This window comes from Sapajus apella, unplaced genomic scaffold (genome assembly GCF_009761245.1).
Source record: "Sapajus apella isolate SASKATOON/1434 unplaced genomic scaffold, GSC_monkey_1.0 scaffold21, whole genome shotgun sequence".
Classification (NCBI taxonomy): domain Eukaryota; kingdom Metazoa; phylum Chordata; class Mammalia; order Primates; family Cebidae; genus Sapajus; species Sapajus apella.
The window spans coordinates 12,640,448-12,646,812 of NW_022436961.1; the positions used below are offsets into that span (position 1 = coordinate 12,640,448).

Here is a 6,365-nt window from a genome sequence, read left to right on the forward strand (position 1 = left end):
TCAAGTGATCTCCCATCTCAGCCTCCTGACTAGCTGGTACTCCAGGTGCATACCACTGAGCCTGGCTTGAATTCAGTTTTTGAAGTCTCCAAAAAGTTAAATATATTTCGTCTCTCATGATCACATGTAGACTGGAGAGAAATGCAAAGACTGCCCAAAGCCAAGGTGAATTTGAACCTTCTGGGAGCTTTGTCTCTGCCATTCAGCTCTCGGCCTACGCAGATGTTGGGAGAATCAGCTTAAGGAAAAGTTCTTTCTGAATTGCCGCTCCTTTTGCCCCAGGGCTTGGGGAGCTCGTGGCCCTGGGTTCCTGCTGAGTGTACTGATTCTGTGATAAGAATACTGTGTTTCTGTGGTTTTGGCTAGTAGTTCTCACCAATGAGAGTTGGGTAGTAAAGGTTGATTGTGTGACAAAAGTTCTTGATTGCCAAGTCACTGTGAACTGTGCTGCACAGCACCAGTTGGAGAGGCCTAGGGGAGAGGCAGGGGCTTTGAAAGATCCTTGAACAGCAGGCTGCTCAGTGAATCTAGCCTAAAAACAATTACCCAGCAACATGTAATCTCACTTGGAAGTGATACTGTGTACTTTGATATTATGATGTCTATATCCCGATAAGGCTAAACACTGGACATACTTTTTTTTTCCCTGAGGCAGGGTCTCACTGTGTTACCCAGGCTGGAGTACAAGGGCATGATCATAGCTCACTGCAACCTCAAACTGCCAAGCTGAAGTGCTCCTCCTGCCTCAGCCTCCCCAGTAGCCAGGACCACAGGCACAGGGCCACCACCATGCACCGGCTGATTTTTAAAATTTTTAGTAGAGACAAGGTCTTGCTTTGTTGTTGCCCAGGCTGGTCTCAAACTCCTGAGCTCAAGCAGTCCTCCCACCTCAGCCTCTCAAAGTGCTGGGATTACAGGCATGAGCCTCTGTGCCTGGCCTGAACATGCATTATTATTATTATTATTATTTTGAGACGGAGTTTTGCTCATTTCCCAGGCTGGAGTACAAAGGCGCGATCTAGGCTCACCTCATATTTCATGATTGGCTTAAAGTGAAGGAAATAAAGGTAAAATCACTTCAGATCTCTAATTAGTCTGTCAGATGAAACGCTTTCATTCTTCTCACACTCATCTACTTTTTTATCCACCTCCCTACCAAAAATTGCCAAGTGCCTATGCAAACTGGCTTTAGTTCCCAATTCGGGGCCTGCTGGAGCTCTGGCCTGGGCACCAGCATTTGGCAGCATGCAGGCAGGGCAGTGCGTGATGGACTGGGGAGCACAGGTGTGCGCCTGGGTCCACTTGTGGCCTCCATCCTGCCCCGATGGAAGATTTGTGGATGTGGCCACGTGGCTGAACTGAGAAGGCAGGCCTCCCTCTTCCCAGAGGTTCTTGTGCAGGTGCCGCTGAAGAGAGGTGCTGGGGAGGGGCAGAGAGGAAGCAGTTTGTCTCTTACCATAAGGCTGATTCTCTTTAACTTTGCCACCAGCGGAAGCAGTTGTGTGTGAACTGGGCACAGATTGAAGAATCTGCCTCTGTTGAGGTGGGTGGGCCTGATTGTTGCCCCCTAGGGTCCTATAACTTGAATGGACTTGTATAGTGAGAGAGGAGGCCTGGACTGAGATGTGAGTCCTGTTGAAGATTCCCTCTCTACCCTGCACCTTGGTCCCTCTCAAATACCCAGTGGAATTCTAACTGGAAGGATTTGCATCCTGCTAGGGCTGAAGGTGTCTGCCAAAGACATGTCCGACCTGCGTTCCTGGCTCCCCTGTTCAGAGACTGCCCTTCTCAAGGGCTCTGTGCCTGTGCTGGGAAGGAAACAAATGTATATAAACTGCCGTCAATAAATGACACCCAGAGCTTCTGGCTCAAAAAAAAAAAGAATGAGTTGATGAATCGATAGTGTTTTGCTTTGGAAATGATGACTCGTCTATTTTCTAAGTAGTTCTGTCATTTTGGTCTTGAATTAGATTTAGACAGCAAAGGAAGACTACAGGGAGGAAACTGTAGGCAATTCGGTGGTTGGGGGTTGTGGGGGAACCAGAGGAAGGAAGTTCACAATGTTGTTTTTTTTTTTGAGACAAGGTCTTGCTCTTTCACCCAGGCAGGAGCGCAGTGGTGTCATTCAGCTCACAGCAGCCTCAAACTCCTGTGCTCAAACGATCCTCCCACCTCAACCTACTGTGTAGCTGGGACTACAGGCGAGCACCACCATACCCGGCTAATTTTTAAATTTTTTATTTGTGGAGACAAGATCTTACTGTGTTTCTCAGGCTGGTCTCTAACTCCTGGGCTCAAGCAGTCCTCCTGCCTCACCTCCCAAAGTACTGGGATTACAGCATGAGCCACCACACCCAGCCGGAAGTTCACTGTTGAACACAGGTGATATTCTTGGCAGGTGCAGTTGCAAATTAACCAAGTTCCTGTTTCACTGCCAACATGAGCAATGTGAAGTTTCTCCCCGGTTAGGCAGAACTGAAGGTAGGGAGGCAGGCCCTAGGAAAAATGGTGAAGTTTCTGAATTTTGCCACCTGTTGTCACCAAACTCTATACATGCTCAGTCCCTCCTTGGAGAAGGTGCTTTGTCTTCACTGTGAGCTAATGCCAGCGGGCCCACTGATCAGGATTCTGAACACTAGATTGGTTGGAAGAGGAAGCTCTCAGGAATGGATTATCAATTTGGAAATGGAGGCTGAGTTACAGGAGTCTCCTTGATAATTCCTTTACTGAACGGCCTATGAAATTTGCTTCTTAGCTGGGTACAGTGGCCCACGCCTGAAATCCCAACACTTTGGGAGGCCAAGGTGGCTGGATCGCTTGAGGCCAGGAGTTTGAGACCAGCTTGGAAACATGGCGAAACCCCGTCTCTACTAAAAATACAAAAATTAGCCAGGCGTAGTGGCATGAGCCTGTAGTCCCAGCTACTTGGGAGGCTGAGGCAGGAGAATCGCTTGAACCTGGGAGGCTGAGGTGGCAGTGAGCTGAGATCACGCCACAGCACTCTAGCCTGGGTGACAGAGCAAGACTCGGTCTAAAAAAAAAAAAAATAAATAAATAAAAAATAAAGAAAATTAGCTGGGTGTGGTGACGCGTGCTTGTAGTCCCGGGTACTTGGGAGGTTGAGGCAGGAAAATTGCTTGAACCCAGGAGGCAGAGGAAGCAGCGAGCTGAGATCGTGCCACTGCACTCCAGCCTGGTGACAGAGCAAGACTCCCATCTCAAATAAAAAAAAAAAAAAAAAAAGAAACATATTCCAAAAATAGAATGTTTTAAAATTAAGCATCTTTAAAAAAACCATTAAAAACATATATATTTTTTTAAAGACTTAAAGAAGCCTTAAATAACTTTAAGGTAGCTTAAAATATACTTGAGGAACAAATTGATGATATGTGAGTATTTAGAACATTGAGTGGTTTATGACACCCTTGGATTCCTTTTAATGGTTCCTAGGAAGCCGGAAACCATGGCTGGAGGACCAGCAGTATTTACTTAGCAGACAAATCATTTCTACCTTTGGGAAAATTGCTTTTGGAGTCTGTCCTAGTTGAAGCCACTTAATGAACTTAAACTGAACTGCAGGGTGTAAAGGTGTGGGTGGAAGGCACTGGGAAGCACTTTGCCTGCGGAATAACTGGAAAATCATTCCCATTATGGGGCTGGGATCGTCCTTCCCACAGAGTTTCGGCCTCCTTTCTCTGCTTTTACCGTTAAACTCCTTTCGTCGTCCTTTCTTAGAAATGGCTCATTCTATTTATTTCAGTAGTGTGATCAGATACTTGGGGGTTGAGAAATAGCATATTCTAAGCTTGGCCAGATGAGAGGGCACTCTAGATAGAAAGCCATACATTTATTATTATTATTATTATTATTATTAATATTATTAGGTTTTAGAGGTAGGGTCTGGCTCTGTTACCTAGGCTGGAGTGCAGTGGTGTGATCATAGTTCACTGTAGCCTTCAACTCCTGGGCTCAAGTGATCCTCCTGCCTCAGCCTCCTGAATAGCTGTAACTGCAGGCATACACCACCAAGCCCCACTAATTTTTTATTTTATTTTTTGCAGAGATGGGGTCTCAGGGTCTCACTATGTTGCCCAGGCTGGTCTCTTAACTCCTTGGCTCAAGCAATCATCTTTCTTGTCAGCCTTCCAAAGTGTGGGGATTACAGGCGTAAGCCACCACACCCGGCCCATAAATTATTGTAATTGTTAGTAAAAAGTACTTTCTATATAGTATGGTTGTCATATTGTTGTAGGTGTTGATTCTTTTATAAGGCTTGAATTCTTACCATTTTCTCAATCCCATGAGTTCCTGTTTCTGTTGCCTTTAATATTCTTATTGTAGCATAATTGCATTAAAAAAAATCCAAGTCTAGCTGGGCGCAGTGGCTCACGCCTGTAATCCCAGCACTTTTGGAGGCCCAGGCGCGTGGATCACCTGAGGTCGGGAGTTTGAGACCAGCGTGACCAAGATAGAGAAACTCTATCTCTACTAAAACAAACAAACAAATAAAATCCAAGTCTAAAACTTCACAGTATATGACCCATCTCTTTCCAGGAAAAAAGAAATTCCATATAACCGATAACCTGAGACTATAAAGAAACATAACTCATTCCTTTTATTTTAATTTTTTTGAGACAGAGTCTCAGGCTAGAGTGCTGTGGCAAATCTCAGCTCACTGCAACCTCTGCCTCCCAGGTTCAAGTGATTCTCCTGCCTCTGCCTCCCAAGTAGCTGGGACTATAGATGCGCACCACCATGCCTGGCTAATTTTTATGTTTTCAGTAAAGATGGGATTTCACCATGTTGCTTAGGCTGGTCTTGAACTCCTGACCGCAAGTGATCTGCCCGCCTCGGCACCCCAAAGTGCTGGGGTTACAGGTGTGAACCACCCTCACCTGACCATCACTTATTCCTTTATAATAACAGAGTGCAGAATGATGGCAAACAATGGGATTATAATGAAATTGTAGCCCGTATGCTGTTAGAATTTGGAACAACTAAAGGAATAGAAGATTACTATTCAGGAAGACCGTCTGTTTCAAACATTAGCGATTTTCATGAGCTTTGGGCAGGTTTCTTTGAATTTAGCTTTTCAATTAGCAATAATCGCGCCTTGGCTAAACCTCATTGGCTACGATACTGCCACCGCACAAAGCTTGAATTTAGCTTTTCATATGAAGTGCCTTGGCTATTGCATACGTGGTTCAGGTTCCACCATAGAAGGATACCCTGAAAACATTCTGTTGTAAGAGCCAGGATGGTATTACTGGGGCAAACAGAAGGCGAATCTAGTTTCTTATGGTCATGGATCAGCAGAGGTACAAGCCACTAATATAAATTATGTCTAGAAAGCATTCATTTTAGTATAAAAGAATAATTGTATTATAGACGAGGGATTGAAGAAGCACTCGCCAACATTCTGCTTCCCAGATTAAATCATTTTGATGTATTTTTGGTTATTCTGGTTTATAAATATCTAAAAACAATTACACAAGTAAAAAACTTACAGAGGACAAGCGTGGTGGCTCATGCCTATAATCCCAGCACTTTGGGAGTTTGAGGCTGAGGATCACTTGATCAGTCAGGAGTTCAAGACCAGCCTGGGAAATATACTGAGACCTTGTCTCTATTTTTGTAAACTATTTTAATTTTTATTTAAAAAATAAAAAGCATATGGAGGCTACGTATGGTCTCACGCCTGTAATCTCAACACTTTGGAAGGCCAGGGTAGGAGGATTGCTTAAGCCCAGGAGTTTGAGATCAGCCTGGGCAACACAGTGAGACCCTGGTCTCTATATTTTTAGAAAAATATTATTTATTAAAAAAAATATTCAGACATGGTGGCTCATACCTGTAATCGCAGCACTTTGTGATCCACAAGACAGGTGGATCACGTGAGCTCAGGAGCTCAAGACCAGCGTGGGCGACATGGTGAGACCCTGTCTTTACTAAAAATACCAGGCATGGTGGTGAACGCCTGTGGTCCCAACTACTTGGGGGCTGAGGAGGGAGGATTGCTTGATCCTGAAGAGCAGAGGTTGCAGTGAGCTGAGATTGCGCCATTGCACTCCAGCCTGAATGATAGAGCAAGACCCTGTCCAAAAAAACAAAAAGGCATATAGAACAAAATATGAAAGTTTTCTTCATCCCCAGAGAAACACTGTTGACTGCTTGGAGTATAGCCAAACTGTGTCTACACCCATATATACATACATACATACTGCATATAAATATAAATTGGATCATGGCATAACTCTGCAACTTTCTTTTTGATGCATAATATTGTATGTTAGAACTCTTTCCATATACTACATAGAAACCTACCTTGCCCTCTTTTTTTTTTTTTTTTTTTTTTTTTTTTTTGA

The 6,365-nt window shown here is 44.3% G+C and overlaps 1 protein-coding gene and 1 pseudogene across 2 annotated transcripts in view; one reads left to right on the forward strand and one right to left on the reverse strand.

Annotated features, from left to right (window-relative positions):
* GSR (glutathione-disulfide reductase) overlaps positions 1–6,365 on the forward strand; it is a 67,809-nt gene that overhangs the window by 20,854 nt on the left and 40,590 nt on the right. The gene's annotated exons all lie outside the window — the stretch shown is intronic.
* On the reverse strand, positions 5,027–5,157 carry LOC116558540 (annotated as a pseudogene).